Source organism: Anser anser (assembly GCF_964211835.1).
Source record: "Anser anser genome assembly, chromosome: 2".
Taxonomy (NCBI): Eukaryota; Metazoa; Chordata; class Aves; order Anseriformes; family Anatidae; genus Anser; species Anser anser.
In genome coordinates, this window is record NC_139721.1 from 138,777,265 (window position 1) to 138,800,912 (window position 23,648).

At 37.8% G+C, this 23,648-nt stretch overlaps 1 protein-coding gene across 4 annotated transcripts in view; it reads right to left on the minus strand.

The window, feature by feature from the left end:
* Positions 1-23,648, minus strand: part of CDK14 (cyclin dependent kinase 14) — a 332,201-nt gene that overhangs the window by 40,255 nt on the left and 268,298 nt on the right. The window contains exon 15 of one of the 4 annotated variants that reach the window (XM_083826968.1): positions 553-21,889. The exons of the other annotated variants lie outside the window; for them this stretch is intronic. The gene's annotated coding sequence lies outside the window, so the exon portion shown is untranslated. Of the gene's footprint in view, positions 1-552; positions 21,890-23,648 lie in introns of those variants that run through there. 4 annotated transcript variants of the gene reach the window in all.

Sequence of the window (23,648 nt, forward strand, 5' to 3'; positions counted from 1 at the left end):
CCAGACAACAGAAGAACCACAGAAAATACAATTCATACTACCTACTTTGTTCTTTGGCCATCAACATCATCCATAGATTTTACATATCCAGGATGTCACAACTTCTCTTGTAGCATTTCTCTCTATATAAAATCTCTCAAGTCCTTTTTGCTAATTTGTGGTTTTTTTTTGTTTGTTTGTTTTTAATGCATAATACATTTCTTCTTCTTGTTCTCCAAGTGTGAAAAAATGCAACACCAAGTAGTAAAGTGCATTTTTCATAAATTTCCTCTAATCTAAAATAACAAAAAATATTGCAAGGTACTCTCTTCAAAATAGATTGACTATATATACACACACATACACATCTGTGCATGTAGGTGGATTTTCATCTTCAGAAAATTCAGAGGACTAAAGATTAAAAAAAAACATCAACATTAGAATTCGCCTGAAACATGCTGCTCGGGACTTCAGCAATTTCTGAGACTTCTAGCAGATCCTTGCTTCTGACTAATTTCAAATCGGTCACTCCCTTTCTGTGCTCCCACAACCCAGGAATAACTTATGCAGAACTTCAAGAAAAAGACGGTGAAGATGCAAATGGAAAAATCTCAGAGGCTAATAACTCCAGTGGTAATTGAACCTGGCATATTTCCTCTATCCCAGTCTAACAGGGATTTGAATATTTGTTTCCCTCAAGTAAAGGTTGTGAAATCCCTTGAAACACAAAACTACGATGAAAAGGTCCCTAGTGTGCAAAAGAGATTTCATTTACTTGTGCAGTGCTTTGAGATTTGATTCTTCACTTAAGAGTATTCAATTTCCTTGGGATGATGAAAGATTGTATAAAACCCAAAGGAACACAGAAAGGTTTAACTTCTACTTCTGGATTCCTTTAATTAAGAAAATGTTATCTGCAGATGTGGCAGGAGTGGGGGGTGTCAGTTCTTGGCTTGAGGAATAGTGAAAACATAGTGAAAGGTTTCAAGATGTGTTCAAGAATTTAGCTTATCTATATTCAGAGGAACAATCTTTTGAACACTTTAATGTAAAATCACTCAGACAAACCTGCACACTAAGTTTCATCCAGCAGTAAGCTGTATAGCTTCGTCTTTTAAGAATTCCTCTGACTACTCAAGAACCCTCCACAGTATGTTAGACACATTCTTTTCTGAATTTGAGAGGCTTTTTTGCCTTGTTCCTTTGGTAAGGCCTGCTCTGCATCTGAGTTCATCGCAAGGTCATTTTCCTTTCTATACTTTTTTATCTCATTACATTTGCTTATCTCTAATAGATTCTGCTACTTTGTTCAAATGTTGGATCTGGGTGATGGCAAGCAGAGATATCTGAGTGGTATCACGTTAGCTCCTACATGTCAGCATCTTCACTTGAATAGGATCTTTATTTTATATACATTTTTTTCTTTTCTAGTGGGGCTCTGTGCATAGCGAGCCTGGCAATAACTGACAAGGCTATTCAAGGCTATTCCTTAGCACTTTCTTTTTTTTTCTTTTTTTTTTTCTTTGGGGGGGGGGTGGGGAGGGGCAGGGAGGACCCTTCACATATCTTGTCTGGAGAATATTGTATTCAAAATCTTTTTGGCTTATCTTACTGGTCAGTTGTCCATCAGATATACTCAGAGGCAAAGACTGGAATATCTGCAACAATAGACTAGAGGCAACAGAGTGGAAATCTTTTTAATTGTGACCCTTTGTAATGAGTTAATCACAGGTATGTCTGTGTATTCTGTTTTTATTCAGGCTTTGTATACCTTGACCTCTGTTACTGGCTGATGGTTCATGCATTTTGCTTTTTAGGATTTTAGGATTATTTTTTTTTTGGATTCACTCAGTCTTTCCTGGTTCAGATGCTCTAGTCCAATGTAGTTAAACCAGTGAATATAGCCTGTTTAACAAAACAGTCGAAACAATCGGGGCTACATTATTTTCTGTAAATATAAAGACATTTTCTGACAGTGTTCTCATGAAACGGAACAAATTCTTCCACTCAGTCACCTCTCCTGCTCATCACAGCAGTTCTATCAGCATGGAGCCTTGGACCTTGACAGTGACGTCTGTGCCTTTGTGCAAGGACAGGAACACCTTTCTACCATCAGTTATCTGTATGGTTGCAGGTTCCCTTGAGTTTCGTATAAAGGTCTGGAATTTGCTGGAAAGAGATAGGTTCAGAAATAGTGGAAGATATATTTTGCCATTTAGTTAGGAAGGTTCGGATCTTTTTCTTCCATTATCAGCTCCTACTTAAATAAGAGATGCTGGAGTCTCTGCTTTTTGTTCCATAGTACTGTGACAGAAGGGGGAAAAGAGCCTAGATTTCCTTTTATTTAGATGATGGAGCTAATAAATGCAGTCAAAAACATGTCTTAGGAAGTTTACTGTAGGTGGCTCTGATTCTTGTGAGGGAGAGAACCATTTGCTCTGGAGGTGTACAAACCATCTGAAGCAGAGGAAAGAAAGGGCAGAGTGAAGCTGAAGTAGAAATAGATAGCTGATGTTCTAGTTGTCACCTCTAGTTGAACAGAAAAAAAAAGGGAGAATTGTACTTATCGGATTTAAAGCCCTATATAAAACAAAGTTAATTTCACCTATCCCAGCACTCCTGGCACCCATACTTCAAATTCCCTTCCCATCTCAAAATTGCTAACAGCCTGCCAACATGAATGAAGGACAATTTGGCTTATTTGTTTTCATTCTAGATTAATACTGATTGAAAAGTTCACGCCACTTATTCAGCCTATAGAATGCTTAATATAATGAAAGAGAATTAATCCAATGAAAGTGCCAGTTAAGGCTTTGTTACTTTAACATTTAACATAATTTTAACATTTAACATAACATTTAACATAATGTTACTTTTAACATTTAACGTAATGTTACTTTAACATTTCTACTGTCAGTGACTAAGAAGAAATGTCAGGTTAAGATAGAGGATTGCTCTATAATATACTTGAAACACATGAATTAAAGCAACTCAAGTTCATTGAAGGAGATAAGGAAGTGAGAGGAAGTCTTTATGTTGGGGACCTAGCAGCAATATTTTCTAGCTGAAAAAAGTGCTCCATTTGATATGTTGTTCTCACACATTTCAAGTAATTATAGGTAAGAAAATTCAATAAATTTTAGTTATTTACTTCTGTATCTGATTTTTAGTTCTTCACAATAACCTGAATTCAGTTAATAATATGCATTCAAGACATTGTCTGTAATTGTGCATAAATTAACATTTTTCCTAAAGCAATATTCTTTTTATTTACTTGCTATCTTACTATCTGTCTGCATAAGGCACCTAGAATATATTATAAGATATAGAAATGCAGTAATTACTCAAGAATCCCATCTACAAATTAACATGATGATCAGAGCAGTTAAGTATCATCGAATATTCAGGAATGAATCATGAATGAAAAGACCAGTCAGTTACTTGAATAAAAGCAGAATTTATGCAGAGAGGGGTAACAGTCTGCAAAGCTGAACACGTGGCTTGAGATCATTGCATGAAAGAATATTATTTAATATACGATTGCATGGTACTTAGCACAACTGAACTTTCCCTATTCCGAGCAAAGGGAGCCACATCTGAGGATAAACACAAAATAATGAGATTACTCTTCCATGATACAGAAAACACACTCCTAAAGAAAACCCAAAAGTTCTAGAGGCAAAAATGTGGTAAATTTATAAATATTGAAATGTCAAAACCTTATTTTCCACTTCAGGCAAGTGGCCAGTCACATTCTACAGATCATGAAGAACTTCCTAAGAAGAATGAATAACAAAGTTGACAGCAAATATAAAGACTGTTCATCACAAAATAATAACTATAAAGAAATGGAAGCATTGAAATGGATCAAGTAGCAGTTGATAGCATAAAGATGACAACTTCTTACCATGTAAATGTTGTGGCTGGAGGCAAGTTAATAAGTCATGTATGCGTAAGTCATTAGGATTTCTTTGTGGTAGCCCTGTAAATTATACATGGGCCTGCTTTTAGGGAAGTCACCTTTTCGCACTCCTGTAGATTTTATGCTTAATCAAAAAGCAAGGATGTAAGCAGAACTATTCTTGCTTACATATCAATTTTAAGAAACGTGAAGAAGTCTCATCATTGAAAAAAAAATGGCAAAGGAACATCTCATTAATTTAAAAGGAATTAATGCAGTCAGAAGTCAAGATAGTCCAGTCTGTCCTCTTTACCCCATGGCTTCTGGGGGAGTGCTGGGAAGCTCCTTAATAAACACATTTACACACATTTTAGTGAATGTCTGGTATTAGCCAAATACATAAGAATCTCTCTAAATTAAGACATCTGTAGGGATGATATGCAAAGCTGTCACAGTGCACTATAGCCCATATTCAAAAATGCTAATGGGTATTAACTCACATGAATTAATAAATAATTAACATGCAACAATCTCTTCACATTTAAAGAAGACATCTTCAAATCTTTCAATCCCCTCAGATTAGATTACGATCTCTTGAGCAAGCAGTTTTTCAGAAAATCTAGCTCTAAACTTTTTCTTATTTCCAGGACATCAGGTTTTTCCTATCCAATTCAAGATTATTATCACCATTTAAAATAAATTACTCAGCAAAATTATTTTAATGTAACCAGATATTAGAAGATAATTTTTCAGTTAAGAGTTCAGGAAAATCTGATTGACAGTTAGAAGTACGTGTGACAATGCTACAAATCCAGCTTTAGAGCTCCTATGACCTAGTGAAAACCATGCCGACTCAGTATAATCTAACTCTGTAGTTTCAAATCTGATCAAAAAATCTGATGGGTTTAATTTGAATCAGGAGCTTTACGGTAGGCCAGGTTCTCTGTTCCCCACTAACAGCATAGAGCCACTGTACACTCAGTAAATCAGATCAGGTGTCCGTTCTTGATCCAGATCAAATTTCTTCTGCTGGGCAAAGCAGGAGTGCTTAGACCCCATCTTAACAACTGCGGAACCACAGCTAATTGTATTAAATGCTGGAAAATCTCTATATGCAATATATAAACAGAGCTCTAAAGGAGTGAAATTCATGCAAAAATACATTAAAGCCCTTAAAATAATTAAGAAATCTACTTTATAGAATAACACATTTCCACTGCTTTGAAAGACAAAATGTAGCAGAAAGGAGCTCAGAAAAAAAAAATAACGGTTCTGCCATACCTATTTTCTTTAAGCCAAGTAAAAATAAATCTAACAAAATAGGAAAGCTCTATTTAATAAAAAACTGGGAGTGAACGTCTGGTCTCAGAGATGACCGAACTTAACACAGTTTTTCGAATTTCTAATGACTTTGCTATACTGTCAGCGGGAAAGTAGAATACAGCTTTTACCACCATAATATAACTGATCATATGCATGCACTCCCTAGTACTCCAAAGGCACTACTAGCACCTAGTGTCCCCACTCTTCCAGACATTCCCATACCTCAAGAAACAGAATGGAGCAAATCTTGACTTCAGTGTAAAACCTGTGTAAATGGCTTACAGAAAACTTACGCAGGTCAGCTGGGACAAAAATGCTATTGCTTCATGGCAAAGAGCAGGGGTACCACATTGCTGTGGATCTGACTCCAGCTTTCCAACAACCCACCCTTTGGCCCGTGACTCTGAACGGTTCTGGATTCCTTAGACATGCACCAAGCATGCTCTGGGTTTCACTCGGAAGGAGGAAGAGCGACCAGCTAAGTTCAACTCCATGGTTCAAGAGACCCTGCTGAGATTATTTTCTCCTTTGGCACAGGATTTGACTTATAGTCTTGAATGTTTTATTACCCAGTGAAATTCACTGTAAGAGAAAACTCATAAAAACAAAAACAAAAAACCATGAAGCATATGCTTTTTTGTCCCTTAAATCAAAACCACTGTGCCAGTTTAGAATATGCTCATGACAACATGAGTTCAAGACAGAACAATGTCACAGTCACTTATGATAAATCACAGAAAGTGAAACCAAAATTTCAGAAATGCAGAAGGCTGACAGGAAGCCAAGGTTCTGCCAGAACATTATTCCAAACATGGATTGAGTCGCCAGAACGCCATTAAAATTGTGCAACTCTTTTGATGACCTTTTTGTGGTCCATCTAAGTCACGTGCAGAACTGTATGAAAGGAGAGCAGTATTTATTTATTTATAATGAACAATGATCCTTTTCCTACCTGCTGTGCCATTTCTCAATGAATGTATGTGGGTTTTCAGGATGAGTTTATACTTAACAGTTAAAGCCTAATCAGCTTACAGCACTCCAATTGGAAAGGCAAATCCACGGCAACACACGTGATATCAGTCTGCATCCGTGTATACATGGTCACAATCACTTCTAACTTCTCTTCAGTTGTATCCCATTTGTATTGCTGGAAATTTTACATTATTTTCAGGGACTTGTTTTCTCCATCGTATCTCTGGTACTGTAGTTTGTACTTCATATGCAGAGTTATGTAGCTCTAGCTGGTATACTTTTCAAAGTCTCATCTTCTAACCTTAGGAGCTGGCACCAGTTCTCTCAACAAATTTTGCCCAGGGAGTAATTAGCAGTTGCATGAGCACGGTGAGTTACATAACCTCCATGCCATTACCTCATTAAAAGAAGTGACCATTCCTTTATTAATATTCAATGGTTAACGAGGATATCTTTTGATATATGCTTAAATTTTACTTTGTGTAATAGTCTAAAAGACTGTAATACAGATTTTTAAAAAGAATTTTATATTCCAGTTATAAAATCTTTTATTTTAAATGTTACTTTTAACAGCTCACTCCCTGTTTACAAAGAATGCCCTGCATAAAACACAGTACAATAGCGAATCAGAAAATAGATGCTCTAATTTTCTTTTTAAATAAATTAAAAAAAAATAAAAGAAAATGTAATAAAAAGATAAAACCTTCATAGAGAATTGCAGCAATTATATCTCCACAGCTACAATATAACCCAAAACTTTGCAAAGGCTTTGATTATTGAACCATGGCTGAAGTGAATAATTTGGCTTTCACTAAGAAAACAAGTACATTCATTCTCACCACAATGGAGAGAGGCAGTTTTAATTAAACCTTATCAAAAGATGAATAAAGAATAAACTCAATACCCATTCCACAGGACTCTATTTTCATCTGTTTAGTTTAAGCTTGCCATGTTCATGCAATAATTAACCACTGTCCAAGGAATGCTGGAGTTGTGTTAATGTTGGTAAAGATTTAATTAGTTCAATTATCTGGAGAGTATTGAAGGCTCAGCACAGCACCAATTTCTTCAGGCTCTATACATACCTCAGATCAAAATATATTAAACTGAAGTAGAAGTGAACAAAGAAAACTTGCTATTTCACTTCAGCTACTGAATGAGCATGTGTTTAATAATTTTATTACCCCGATTTTAAAATGAGGTTTCAGAAACAGAATGCACGCAGTGACTTACCCATTCTTCCAGATCAACTTTTTTTTTTCCTAAGTCAGCTTAGAAACATATTTTAAACAAAATTAAGTTTATTTTAGAAAAGAAAACCTAATACTTCTTTACACAGGAAAAAGAATCATTCCTTTAACATTTTTTTCCTCATTGCCTACATATTTTATGTCTTTCACGGAAAGCGAGGCATTTAAAAAGCATTGAAAGCGGTGACACAGACAACTGTTTCAATCTGTCAGACAGCATGGACAGACAGTAGGGATCATTTCAGAAAATAGCACGGCCCCCCAGCGGCCTGACCTTCCTGGTGGGAAAGCGAACACAGTGCTGTGCTTGACAAGCTCGCCAACAAAGAAGTATATTTAGTTCCCCCAAATTCTGACACGCTTCTCACAGGAAAAACGCAAACCGGGATGAGGCGCAGTTGACTGCTGCTAACAAAGGCTAATTTCTAATTGGAGATCGCACATTTACCTCGAAACAAAAAGGAAGAGAAGAAAAGTGAAAACATTCCTTCCTCCTGCTACGCACTGCCTGTAAGTGTTGGAGTGAGCCTGTTTCCTAGTTTTTAACACTGTTCAACTTTGTGTTAGATGGTATTCGAGATACAAGCACTCTGGATCTGTACGTGCAGCTCCTGCTGCCTTCAATGGGAATGGAGCCCAAGAATGGGAGCAGCAGCAGATCTCCCTTTGTGTTACTAAAATATTATTATTAGCTATTCTTTAAAATGGATGTTTGAATAAACCACATTCATTTTCCTGTAAGGTTTAAATGACATGTTTATTATTACCGCGTTCCTTTCTTTGTTTTCCCAACACTGTTTCTCTCTGAGCATGAGTCCTTTATAACCACTGAAGGCTGCACAAAAAAGATGGCCAGCATGTGAGACATCCACATGAGTTTATTTCCTTGAGGAGGTAAGAACTGTAGGAGGATGCTATCACTTTCTTATGAAGCAATAAAAACTTATGAGTTAATATAAAATTAACTGTTCTGAAATTGTATGCTACATTATACCCACGTTGGATTCAAACTCTTTATTCGTCTCTGTAGGCAGTCAAAAACTACTTTATGGATAGCACCGTTTTGCTTCCTGGCTGAAAATACCTTTTGGTAAATAACCCTTGCAGCACAGTTTACCTTATTTTCTACTACACAAATTAGTTGCAAAAATGTAAACACTTGAAGGCATAAATTAAACTAGTAGGAGAAGGTGTGAAGTGCACAGTGAGTGCCAGCTGATGCCTCAGTTCAGCTCCCATCCTGGCTGACATTTGATCTCCCCTTCTAGTTTTCTGTAGGGTGGAAGAGAAAGGGAGATGCCAAAATTCATTCAGGCTTTTCTAGAGTCCAGATGGCAGTTAATGCTCAGCAAGCAACTGGATACAGAACATTTTCTTCCACCTACCCACCTTTCTGGTGCCTGATTTTCAGGTTGCATCAACACTCTGACCAGAGGTGCTCTGGTGCTTCTGCTTGGTGTTTCTGTCAGGTTTTGAGACATCCATGTGGGAGCAAACAAGGCTAACAGATGATTAAGTATTTAATGATTCATGTTTATTATTATTCATTGAACAAAAAATATGCCCAAACACCAACATCCATTCTGAATGAGCATAAGGAAGCATCTGAGGTTAAAAAAAAGAAGCCACTGTAACTGAGTGCCAAATTTAATTATAAGTTCAGTCATTTATTAATATTAATATTTTTTTCTCCTGGATTATAGCTATTAAAAAACTGTGGAGCAAACACAGATATATCCATACAGATATATCCAGATACTCTTCATATCTTAGAAATCATTCTTCACATTCTTTCCCAGAATGTGACCAAGCCTTAAAAGCAGCAGTGATTTTTGTTAAAGACAATTCAAGCAGAGACTTTGCTGTCCCTCACACTCACAAAGCATGAGAGGGAAACATATGTTACTTTACAATGACTATTAGCTACAAAGCTGAAGGGAAAACGAGCTAACTAAATATCGACAGAGATATTTATAGAACAAAATTTTGTAATAGTGTATAAACTACTTCCACAAGGAATGCGATCTTTATTGTGATTGACAAAAATAATTAAACACTATCAAAAATCATTAGGACTATGGGAAAGACACAAAAATTACAGCAGCAGAAACCAAAAGCCATATATTTCAGATGCTATAGTGTTATATAGATTATTTGGTCCTCAAATATTAATCATGTTCCTGAGATGATGCACTTTCTTCCATGTGAAAACCTTGGAAGGGGGTAGTGCACACTGTCAGTGGATAGTTATTCCAAGGAGGAGTAATTTAATAGGTTTTGGTTTTTAAATACTAATCACTTACTTTATCTGGAAAGGTTTTAGGAATGTACTGGTTCTGCTACAGATTATCTGCAAAATGGGTTTAGTTTAGGGCTTCTGACCCATCTCTCAGGTGAGAAAAAAAATAGTACAGAAGAGATCTGAGTGGAGATACAATCCTTTACTCTGAATGAATTTTAAAACACTATTTTTAGTTAGCAGGAAACTGCTTAGCAAAGAATTGTTTTGGAGGAGGCAGTAAGAATTTGGCTGACTTAAGCCTGAAGGTTATCTGATTTTTCTGCTATCTCTACTCTGAGAACATAATTCTCCTTTTTCTATTTTTCCTAGTCTGAAAACATTTTGTGATATATGAGTTCGGCTGAGAAATATCAGGGAACTTCGTCTACACCAAAAAAGGATCTTTAGGATATTTTGTGCACATAATGAAAAGAACTTGTTCAGTTTTGCAGTGTAAGTTATTTTTACCACACAAATTCCCCGCTTTTGTGTTAGCAAAGAGGAATACTTTGAGTCTTTCAGTTTAGAAGATCTCCAAACAGACAATAGCGTGTAAACAATCCCAAAGTACATAACTTTACTAGGACAACCTCACGTCTGTGAGTAAGGGCTTCAGAAAGGCCCCTTCATCAGATTTCCTTCTGCTCTTCGCCCTGAACAAAGCCTTGGCTGACAATACAGAAATCTCCTCCTTTCTTCGGATTAAACCCCCTTTGCAGCAGAAGTATGCAAATGCTATACGTGTTTCCCTTGCTGAGGCTACTCAAACCCAGCTATCTTTTCACTGTCTATTTTACTCAGGCAGACCATCCTACTGGCTGACAGGGAGACCAGCCTTCCAATTCAGTATCTTTCACAACACTGACAGTTGGATGCTGGGGCCTGCCATGAGCTTTAAAAGGAGCTCATTTAGTCATAATTAACTATTCCCTGCATATTTCCTAAGGTATGGTAATTGTGCTAAAAGCCAACAAGTGAAGCATTCATTCTGGTTTTCTTTTAAACTTTTAGTTTTCCACAGCAGTCTCTTTCTCCCTGCTCTCTCTCTTTTTTTTTTCTTTTAATCCTTTCTTTTTCTTTTTCTTTCTTTCTTTCTCTTTCTTTCTCTCTTTCTTTCTTTCTCTCTTTCTCTTTCTTTCTCTCTTTCTTTCTTTCTCTCTCTCTTTCTCTCTCTCTTTTCCTCTGCCTTGGAAACATTTAGAGCAAAGAAAAGGAATGACGGTGGAGATAGGGAGCTGCCGAAAACTGTGATGTAGGCAGTTCAAAAGGCAAAGTCTGCCATATGATAAAGGACCCCATGGCAGCACTGAGCTATTCAGGTAAAACATAAAGAAAAATGAAATGAGTAGAATGAAGCTATGTCATTAATACAGAATGATGGACATCCTATTTGGGTAACAGGGAGTAATGAACATACATTTCTAATTCATTAGACATGGTGATAAGCGATCTGTTTCCATTAGTGCCAGAGTATATGTATTTGACCAATCTAAAATCTTCAAAAGTTATGCAGATTTAATGCATTTTATCCACCACTCTTCCCCCTCCCCACAACACATGCACAGACCAAGTCCAAACCTTCCTTGTGTTGCACGTGGAAATGCACCCTGCATGCCAGGGTTCTCACAGGAATAAGGTATGATGGACTCAGCATTGTACACAGACCATATTTATCCCTTTTGAGACGGAATGCTGGGGGAAGCCGACATGGATTATTTACCTTAAAAGGTAAAATGTGACCTCATGTCTGCCCTTATCTGTTTTCTGGTTTAGGTTAAATGAAGGAAGGGCTGACAGTGCTGTTTACTTACTGACTACTTTCTGCTGGAATTCTGTTGACTTTCAGAAAATTTGGGACTCACAGGACACCTATCCATCATAACTGCACACAGTCCATATACAAAAGCAAGCGACTACAAAGCTAAGTCTCTTCACATTCCAATCTGTTTTCCACTTGGATGTGCACCAAAAGCAAAGAAATCACTGGCTTTTGCAAAGAATTCACAGTGGGACTGGGTGTGCATGTGCGTGCGTATACGTGTGTGTGTTTTACACATCACAGATTCAGTAACTGTGCCAAAAGGGACAAACACAGCACTGAAATTCCTTTTTATTACATGGCATTTTTTTCCAGTGCCACAAAATGGGCTATGAACTTCCAAGAACAAGGTAAGTAAAATCTGTGATCTACAAAATTTACATCCTAGGTCTCAGATCTTAGAATAAATAAAGTTAATAAACAAAGGAAGAGATAAGCAAGAGAGAGGGCAAAGCTTCAAACAAGAGTTATGGAACAACTCATTTTAAGTATGTTCACATATTAATCATTGTGGTTTTGCTTTTTAGTAGTATCCACTTGCCTTTAGAACATAACCTTATACTATGTTTGCTTTGAACTTGTAGACTATTTTAGACTAAAAAGACACTGCCATTTTTTGCTTCAAACGTTGAAGTACAACCATCTTTTGAGAAACAGATCTTAATGTTAAGAATAAACTGGATAATATGTTTCTAAAATCCTCTTTCCCTCCCTTTATTTCTCGACTACAGCAAGCTTGTAGATCCATGTAAGATGATCAACTGTTTCATCATCACAATCTGGATCTATTTATTTATTTATTTATTAGGAGATGGGGGTTCGTGGCGCGCTTGTTTGTTTAAATTTATTCGTTATCATGGTCACAACGCATAGTGGATTAACAACAGAAAGTCAGAATATACAGCAAAAAGTATGCTTCTCTCAAAAACATGACCTGAAAATTTTGACGATTCCTCAATGTTAGCAAGTAACTGTGTTGGTCTCATACAAATAAAATAGTTGAGAAACACCAGACAAAAAAAGAAGCTTTGCAGATGTTACCTGGTGGACCTCCTGCTTTTTTGCCCTTTTTTGCTTTAGCTGATCTCGAGTAGAATTTCTTCCTAGAGTCTTACAAGCGGAGATGTTTTTCTACCTCTTGTGCTTCTATAAAGACTCATGCATTCAGATTGAGTTCTGTTTACTCTCTATCTTTCACAGTAACTCATGGAAAGAATTAGATTTCTAAATCACTCTGTTCCACTGAGGTACATTTCAAACATCTTTCCAAATCCCCAATTGTGTTGTGGTTTCTCTATCCTGCATTTAGGATTCTCACAAAGGGAGAGAGGACTACATTATTCGGTCTTGTGAAATAAGCAATGTTGTGACTTACTGGTAACCTTCCTACTTTCAATATCACGCAAACTGGTACAGTAGCTTCCTGGAAAGCCATGAAGTTGGAGGTGATTACGGGAAGTGAGCAGTACAGCCTACACAAGACAGCAACTGCAGTACTTGAAAATTCAGAAATTCTCATCTTTTAGCTTCTTTGAGGAAATATGGCACGGGTTAATGATCCAAATCTATGTTCCATCTGCTAAGAAAATCAAAATCAAGACTTATGCTTAAGGTTCCTGGTCAAGGATTTTGACAGGGTCAGGTCAAGAAGTCTTCTGTGTGCCTTACTCTATCTAAACATGCCTACTACAGATTTTAATATATATGTAAATAGCCTTTTCAGATATTTAATGTAGGGGTAGGACTTGGTTAAAAAAAAAAAAAAGGTGTAAAGCAAAGTCTTAGAAAAAAGATTTTGAGAGACACATATTGGTTTACTTCAAAACGCAGCTAACAATGCAGATGGAAAAGAAAATTAGCGATTGGTATTAAAGCCATGGAATGCAGACAGAAAAAAATAAAAAAAAGGACATGACTGAATCCTAGGTTCAAGTTAAGGATTGTTTTATACTGCCCTATTTAATTTGAAACATAATACATAAAACAAAATTTGAAATTTTACTGATTGAACCACATTTCATCAACAACTGCTCATATTACATAGAATTGTTTAGATGACCTTGGGCCTCACTGAATTTTTCTACACATCTACCTCCTCAAAAAAAAGACACATGCAATTCATACAGTAAGTGTTTTTACACACAAATAATGATGAAAGGAGTCACTGACGTGGACTATGGACTGCGTGCTTGAGCTCCTTCCTGGCTGTAAAGTGATTCACAAAGATGGGTAACTTCACAGAATGCACACTAGCAGGTTCCAGCGATGCCTCAGAAATTTGGAGAAGAAAAGAAGAGATACAGAAATGAGATGATGAGTATGTGATTCCCTCACTCACTGCTGCCGCCTGATCTTCCCTAGAGAGTCAAGGAACAAAATAGGATTCATTAAGGAGAAAAAACTCAGGATTTGAGTGAATGTCAAAGAACTGCAGGAATGCTTTCCTGGTAAGTTTGAGGGACAGTGAGACACTTATTCCTTCCTTGCTACTATTCTTCATTTGGATTACGAAGCTCCTAGAAGCTTAGAAATCCGTGAATCAAAATTGAAAAAACAGAAGCCATCTGGTTAAAAAAAGAAAGGAGGAATAATGGTTAAATTCCTTTTTCTGCTTTAGGCTACATTTCTTTTACTTGCAAGAAAATGTGGATTTGTGGGGAATATTTGCTGTCTAACTCTAACTACATTCTTCTAATTCTGAATGATAACTTAGTTGGTTGTGAACATAGGACATGTACAGGTCTGTAACCTGTGGCACACAGTCCCAGGAAAAGAGGTTATCTGTACTTGCCTGACTTCCTAGCCAAAACATTCTTCTGCTCATGTCAAAACAGCTGCTGCCAGATGCAGATAGACACCGTAGGTCCCTCAAATATATCTCAGGTTTAAAGTCTAGCAGGTCTACGCAGGTTTGAGTGCTTACTGATCCTTGTCTTTACTCCACTAAGATAACCTACTTGGAGATTTCCCAGCCAACTTGCTCTCCTTTTGTAACAGAACTCTAACTTTCAAATTCCATTCAAGTAACTAAATGCATATCACTTCCCCAAACAAAGCAGCAGTGCAGATACTGAGTAATGGATACCTTCTGAACTCTTCAAACTCATTTCCAGATTTTTACTTAAACATTAGTTGAGCATCTGGAGAGCTACCCAAGGTGTGAAAAATTCTCCCAGGGTATCTGTACAGAGGATATTTTTATTCCAATATTCTCCTCTCTTTATTGCTCTGCAAAGGACTGAGGCTGTACATTCATTAGAGCAGACTATGGCAGCCAATATTCACAGCGTGCTTCTGAAAGAACTTTGCACTGAAAAGTTATCTGAAAGGTAAAGAATGCCTGTGTTTACAGTGCTTTATTAACTCTTCGTTTTGGCAAACTAGCAGACTGTTAATGGCAAGCTTTTTATATGAAATACAAAACAGAAAACACTCGTCTGTAAGTCTCTGTACAAATATTTTGATTAAGAAAGTCTTTTCAAAAAATCTGATTCTGATTCACATTAGGTAGAGAAAGGGAAATTCAACAGCCTGTGGTTACTCAATAAAACAAACCCTGGCTACTCCATTACTAACTTGAAATCTTTGATGGATGAAATAAAATGAAAGCTGAAAAAAATCATCAAGGATCAGAACATTAAGCAAACACTCCTCAGCATTCAACCAAGAGACTGTATGTATAAGCACAAGACTGAAACTTCTGAGATGTAATATATAAAAGAGAAAATTCCTCAACGAGAAGAGATATAGTTCACAAAACAGTTCATCAGGAACAGCTTGCAGCCTTTAAATCTCATTTACTCAGCCCACGATGGTATTGCTGTGTCTAGGTTAGTTTTGATAACAGAGCCAGCTCTACTCCCACTGAAGACCATGGCATTCCCCCATTGTTTTCAGGACAAGCAGAGCTCGAGTCAGAGCCTCTAAACCATACCATGATAAAAGATTCTGGAAGGTACCATGGTCCCATACTATGTTTTTCACATTTCTGAAAAAAATAATGGGAAAGAAAATCTATATAGTTCATTTATACTGATATGAAATATGTTGTTTATATGAAAATACAAACCAGTGAAACAATTGAATGGTTACCAATATGAATAACCACAGGCTAGCTACAGTGCCTGGAATGAAGAGTTTCCCTGCAATGCTACCATTGCAGAATGTCTCAGAGAAAAATAAGCATTTTGTAATGCTGATATTTTATATAAGCATTCTTTTAAGTCCCTAACAGCCAGCAGACCTTGTAGTCTTCATTTCAGATTAAATTTCGTAAACTAAATCTCAATGCTTTATTTATTTTTAAACCCATATTTTCTAAGAGTGTGTAGTCTTTCCTGGAAATGAAATTATACCATGCAACTGGAATTGGCTTCTGATTTTATGCAGTCTGACTAAGCTTTAAAAATGAGCTATGTTATAATTCAACTTGCAATAGAAACATGTCTTTTTACAACAGCTGCTTACAAGAAAAAACCATCAAGGCACTCAGAAAACAAAACAGTGTCCCGTGTCAATAACGAATGCAGCTCATATCTACCACGTTCTGTTAAATTGCTAAAATTGCCCAGATAAACCATTTGAGAGTATGTCAGGTTTAATTAATACAACATGACCTGATCATTTCCACAGTTAGGAAGAAAGAAGTTCACATGCTTTAAATCCAAAGCTCAACCTGGAGATTATGCTAAGTTGCTTCATTCATAGTCCACACTCCTCCGCACATGTCAGGAGGACAGCATTTGTCCCCTCTAGTGATAAACAAATTATACATGAAATCAATTCCACTTCACAATAATTTTCCCTATTGGGTATTATCTTTCCTCCTCTGCTCCCTCCAGTTAAGCTTGCATCCTGTAACTTGCTAATGAGCTGGGGGCTTTCTGTTCCAGGTGGCACCCCCTGCCTCGAAGTCATGACATTTCCCATTTCGAATGCTGCTAGCATTTTTCAACAGCTCCTGCTAACTAGCCTTTTTGACCCACACTAAGAGGAACTCATCTGATCGAATCCTCTAACCTGCCAATCATTCCAGCAAATGATCTTCACAGTCACTCCCAAGGCAGGAGGTGGGGGGGGGGAAAGAGAGAGAAAGAGAGAGCAGGAGATGGAGAGAGAGGGAGAAAGCTAGCGTGAGAGTGATGGAGCAGGCGAGCAGGCAGCCTCTGCAGCTACCTAATGAGAGTGCTTTAGGTCTCTGAGGCAGCTGAAACATTGAAAAACTGGTGGGAAAATTAGGGCAGAACTGAATGCCTGGTGCTGTAATTACTGATTTCTTTCCATCCTGAGATCATTTTGAGAGCAATACCTCCGAGATGTGCCATTTTCTGAAGAGCACAAATTAATTTTACCATATAAATAGAAAACAGATATATCTTTCCCTGCCACCATCAACATGTAAACCTCATAATTCTGCTCTGCCAAATGGCATTCTTTACAGAATTAATTAGGAGCTGTAAGCTTGTTAAATGAGTGTCTTCACCTAGGGATGATTATGAATATTTTTTGTTGTTGAAGTAAGCCATAAATAGCATTTTTAACCTAATTTAAATGCTGACAACATTTACACCTCTGTGTTTACAAGCATCTGCACACAGATACATAAAACAACAAATACAATATCTACATAGTCTGGATGTGACTTTGTGGGCTGAAACCAAGCAGAGTCATGATGATGACTAAGTTGTTTCAATTTTGTTCTTTTTATGATGTGACAAGTTACTTACTGCTGAATCTTTCAAGCGCACAAGAACAGATTTAATTGTGGAGTTTTCCTGCCTTCAGATAACTAGCTTTATTCTTTATCAAACTTAGCAGATAGACTGTTAAGTAACTAGATTTTAATAGACATGCATGCATATAGTGAAGATGAGAGATACTAAAAGCAATTGCAGAATAAAAATTTCATGAAGAAAATTAATAAAATGGCTTACACTATGACATTACATGCTGTGACTGTATTGTTAAAATAGACATGCCAGAAAGTATAATGCACAATCAGTCCTTACATTAACTTCAAAAGAGTTATAGAAATGGATGTACAGAATTAATTGCAAGGTACTAATAGCAGAGTATGATCACCCATAATTCCCAATTCAAAATACATTTACACTGAAAAACAACATTAATAATTTATAAGTGGGACATCAAATTACAGAAATAGCCAACTTTGTCTCAGCTTCTTAAAATATCAGAACGAACGGTTTCAGTTATTCCTCTACATCATCTATTTATACATCAGAGAATTTAGTATTTTTTCTGATTATTTTTTTTCTTTTCCCCCCTCTGACTTTTCATACTACTTTAACAATGGAGCATGTGGGACATCCCCCTTCCACATGTACACAAAAATTTGTTGGGGCAGAATACATCCATATATTTTTATTAGCTGAGTTTTAAATTATCGCTGCGTTTGTAAGCAAGCTTCTCCCCACAGCTAGGAGTATTCAATGCATAAATACTTTCAGGGGGGCTGCCTTCAGAAAGAATTTTGCACTGGTTGGTTTGGTTCCTTTGTCTCACAGAGAATCAGGCAACATAAACTATATACTCAAAATACCAACATAAAGCTCTCTCCTCACAGAAAAAAAAAATCGTATATGGCATTACTAATTTATTTATTTTTTTGACTTTGCTGAAAGTAAAATGTTTCGTTAATTTTGAATGCTGCAAATGATGCCTCAGAGGCAATGCCTCTCATTAGCTTTGCTGTCTCTCTAGGTTACAGGCCGTGTGTCAGCACTGGAAGACTCTGCTTTGTCTGGAAACCTCAGTTTCTCCCCTTCAGTGGTTCCACTTTTCCTCTTAGACAAAGCCTAACTGAGGAGTCACGTGATGAAATAATCCTAGAGGAGAGATGACTGTCCATGGGAGAATAGGGATAGTTCAGAACAGCTTTTGCCTCCCTTCCAGTCATTGTCATTTATACATTGTCCCCTCTGCATTCAAATGTCATCCCAGGCTATCAGCCCACTTCAACTCAAACCACCTTTTATGCCTAGACACTTCTTAAAGCATCAATGGACCACAAAGCCTGTCTAGTGGGAATCGTTTGCTATCCTAATATTAATAATACAATACAGTGCACTTCTGGCATAGAGGATTCCACCTTCTGCGTCCTAAACAATCTGGAAAGACAGAAAAACAGCACTGCAACTGAGCACATGCATTCATGGAAATATCACTAATATCTCTCCTACAGCACAAGCCACTGTTAAATTAAAAACCTCTACACTAAAAATGATTTAGAAGTGAATCTTCACAGTGCTGAAGGCAAGTTATCATGCACTAGAAATGAACTAAAAATAGGCTCCAGACTATGCAACGGTACAAGAAAACATGATATTGTCCCTTGACAAAAGTTCATCTGTAACAGTAGTAATGCTTCCTTTTTCTTCTGCCAACTCTGTAGCTGATTTGGCCACAAAATGCTGCAACTTAAAAAAATCATGACAGTAAGTATGTAGTCAGTAATTTCATGCAGAATGACATAGGGTATATAATTGCAAGGAAGATATCAATCTCTCCTAGCTATGGAGGTTTGAAATACTTGTCCTACCAAGTGTAATTGGTAATAACAAATGTGAAGTCGTTTTCAATCTGTTGTGCTTACTTTATTTTCTTTGTCTTCAGCCCTAAAGAAACTCCCAGACTAACTCTCCACCCAGAATCCTTTCCGTGTTTTTGGAAATCCCATTAATGCTTCCTTATTTCCATGCAGCAGCCTTCCCCTTTCCTCAAATCTCTTTTACACTCTTCCCATGTAGCTCAGGACACGCATGAACAATGCTCTTTCATTCAATAGGTGTATGCCAGATGGAGGCCACATCCTACCCAGACAAATGTTTTCCCAAAACCTTTCCAGAGTTCTCTGACCTTTCCATCATCACAACCGTAACTTCAGCACTCCTGTTGTGAAGTGTTGCTTCTGATACAGGAATTTCAGGCACAGGTGCAGATGTTGTCCTGACCTGTGGATTGGAAAGGCTCTGAGCACCAGTGTTCAGACAGCCTAGAGAGACCTCAAGAAGGCCTTCACTGGTTCACCTTCCCCAAAGCTGTGCATTAGGTTACCTGCTCTCACTAAGGACTTTTTATCATGAAAGCCGAGAGTGATAAGTGACAGTGTATTTATGGCTATTGCCATAGCTGACAGGAGCTGTTACAGTACCATTAAACTTATTTCCAGGTCCCCCTGACTCCTGGGTCAGGTGCTGGGTCACCCTTTCCTGCGGCACACTGTGGGCACCTGGCGGACTTCAGTGTGGGCACCTGCTCCACCTTCCATCCCCACGTGTGGCTTAAGGGAGATGGGGGTTTTATGTGACGAGGGCCTTGGTATGCCCTCAGTCCATTTCACCATCTGCACATATTCTACTGATGATAGTGGGATTTTCTTTATGGCTGAAGAGGGCAAAATTCAGTCTATAGCTCTTATTTTAAACTAATAGGAATAAGATGATAAATTCTCAGATATCAAGAGGAGAATGTAGTCCAATGCCTGGAGTTTTTCCCTTGTGTGTTAAATTTAGGGCATATTCTATCAGTGTGGTGATCTTATTCTTTGATATTAAGTAAAGCACAGCTGGAACAGTCTCATAAAACCATTATGTTGTTAACATATGAAAATAATGGCACTAAAAGTATCAGAGAGCCAAAAAATATCTTGGATCCTGCAGTTATCTTTCACAGCTTAGCACTAATTTAACATTTTACAAAATTGATGTTACAATTTCAACTCTGTTTAGTACTGTTATTACTGGACTCAAACCCAAATTGCTTTCAGCTGCCCACCACAACTGCATCTTATTAGCCTTTTCATGAAAGCCAGATTATGCAAATCCAGTATTAGTTAAATAATTAAACTGACCCTCAACATTCATGTATAGACATTGTCTGGTACTAAAAGATGCAAGAGAAATTTAAACCTCCCATCTTCAGTACTTAGCACTCCATCTTTTTCAAGCAGCACAAACACTGCAGCAGCACAATGACTGTACACATCTACTTGCATTTATCTATTAAGATAAAAAGTGCATTTCAAAATGAAGCTTAACTGTTGTGCTCTTAGGCTCTGCTTTTCTCTCCTAAGCCAGGTTTACACTGAATTTCAAAATCTAGGGCCTAAAAAACACTACTGGCTACTTTCAGCTTTTGATTAAATCTACAATGACAAAATGTGGCTCACATACAGTAGATGAGTCCAGGATTTCCCTTTTATGCAGACCTTCCTTCACTATAACTACTATGGTTTCATGCCCTGCAGCTGGACAGATGAAGACTTAGAAGCACAGTACACTGTTTTCTACAGTGATTCAGCAACGCTGGGATACCCAGGACAGACTAAAAGCAGGCAAGTGGTGAATTAGAATGACTTTTCAGCACTGCCTGCTGACACGTACACTGCTGGGCGATAGCTTCCCTGCAGCTTGGCTAGGGCAAAGCAGGCAAAATTCAGTTTCCCCACAGCAGTGCTAAAGAGGCACTCTTACACAATTTGTAAATGCAACACTGAAGATTTAAAATCCCCCCCCCCCAAAATAAAAAATGAAACTATTTGGATAGGGCTACAGCAGTCACCTCTGCAGCTAACAAGCAGAAAAGGGTAATTTTACATAGTGGTTCTGGGCTTCTGAGCGCCCCTGGTCAGAAGCAAGGAAATCAGACAGGCTTTTCAGTAGGTAGCCCTTTTTGCCATTTTACTGGTAACTGTCACCTTTTCAGATTTATTTTGTTTTACACAGCTGAGCTGACCAGAATGACGACATCGTCCCTTCGATTGGCTGGGCTTGTGTCAGTTGCCAGCTCAAATGGACACAGAAGAAAGAATTCGGCATCGTGCCATTGAAATTCAGGACCGCTCGGACGCATGTGCGCGTGGTGAAGCAATACAAATAAAGACCACTTTTTGTTTTGCTCCAGTGAATTGTCAAAGAGATTTCGAAAGCCAGGGGATCTCATTATGATAATACAGGTTAAATACTTTAAAAGCATATGGTGTTACCGTCCTGAATGAAGCTGTCCCTGCTGACTGCGGGAAGCACACAATAGGCCAGAAGCACATCTCGTGTCTCTGTCCAACCAATGGGAGCCAGGGATTATAGATCACCATGAGAAAACACGGCGTGCTATCTGGTATCAGGTACTGCTTTGTCTTTCCAATTACAATTTGACTCATCCTTCTCCGGAGAAGAGCTAGCTCTAACCACGTATTCCACGTGGACCAGAGGAAAAAGTAGCTCTAGAGTTTGTCATGGTCCATCCTTGTCTTGATAAAACACAACGTGTAGAGATGAGTGAAGATAATACGCAATCTATCTCAACAGTACATGTAGAGATGGGGGACACTTCCAGAGAGATGCTTCCTGCCCATTGGGAAAGAAAATACAAAAAACAACCAAAAAAAGAAACCACCATCAAAAAAACAAACAACCAAACAACAACAACAAAAAACAAACAAACAGTGAAAACCAACCAACAACAAAACAGTGAAAACCATCAGGTACAAATTAAACATAATATTTTTTTTGCCTTATGACAAAGCTTTAAAGATACTTGGATACGGTCACAAGATTTCTTTCCTTTCTCCCTGAAACACCCCATCTAATTCACTGCTGACTGATTCCTCTCTGTAAAATGGAGCTCATTACTACATATTTACTAATTTTCTCCAATTGGGCACAGTCTGAAAATTGACCTTGGTGCCTTCAAATGTCATCTCTTTCCCCATGGGCACTGAAATAATGTGTTGTCTCTCTCCTGGAGTCCATGACAATGACACAATTGATGCCACAAATGTGGCACAAATGCCACAAAGACCCTATTAGGAGTAGAGGTCTGACAGGCATTATCTAGGTTTTCAGAAACATGTCTCAGGTTACTGCTATTTCAGGGATTTTTTTTGGATTTGTAAGCAGCTATGCTGCAGTCAGGCAACTGAAGCACTACAATATTTCACAGAGTAAAATTCTCAGGGACGCACCAGTTTCTTCAGCTGCTCCTTGAAGCTATTTCTGAGGGCAGCAGAAGAGCTCTAAGAAACAACGACACAGCCATTTACAAAGTTACTGCCTTTAGCTCCTCTCCACCAATCTGCCAGAAATTGCTGCTTCCAAAGTTGGCAGATGCTGACGTTCACCCATGCCTCAGCCACTCCTGGGCAAAGCCCAGTCTCTCTGCTTTCTAAAATCTAGAGAAAGGTGGATTTAATTCAGCGGGTACACTGTTGGGGCAGTAGCTTCTGGCAAGCATGTGGAGAGCACAGCAGGAGGTGATAATTTCTTAAATTATCACAGCAAGATTTGGCACTGTTTGTTTGTTGGAGCTCTCTATTTTATTCCCTATTCTACCCTGAAAAAAGGAAATGAGGAAGAAAGGACCAGACACAACAGACAAAAGACATAAAACTAGAATTTTCTTCTGCACCACTGTGGTTCTGAAATCAGTTGAAGATGGTTCCTTTATTATTATTATTATTATTGTTATTGTTATTATGCATCTATCTTCTAATAAATTCCAATATAATGCATAAATGTGTAAAAAAATATTTTATATATATATATAAAAAAAAGACAGAACTATTCCCCCCCCATTTCCCCCTCACCTGAGAGGATTTAGAGATCAAGTGCCTAAAGATATTTCTCTTTTGCAGCTTCCTGATGAATACTGGAATACTTCAAAACATTTGCAATGGAAATACATAGCTGCTATTTTAGGTGAGAACTATACAAATGAACTGGACTGTTCATACTCCAAAATTCAGGTTCTCTGCAAACACAAGGATCCTATCCCTTTGACAAGGCCATCATAAATGCTCTATTTTCATGTACACCAGTAATTCTACACCTGGATACTGAGGCACTCAGATATGTTTTGAAAAAAGGCTCCTTTTTACACCATGTAGTAAGGAACAGTTGCTTCAAAAGTGCAGTTTGTTGGATCTATTTTAGATGCCATCTCTGGGACAAGAAGACCCAAGATCCAGAAGTACTTTTTTCCCTTTAACTGTAAAGGATAGTCTAGCGATTAGCTTAGATGCAAACATCTGCCTATGGTTCAATAGATTCCACCCCTTTCCAACCTCCTTACCAACATTATATATGCAAAACCTGTTCAAGAAGATGG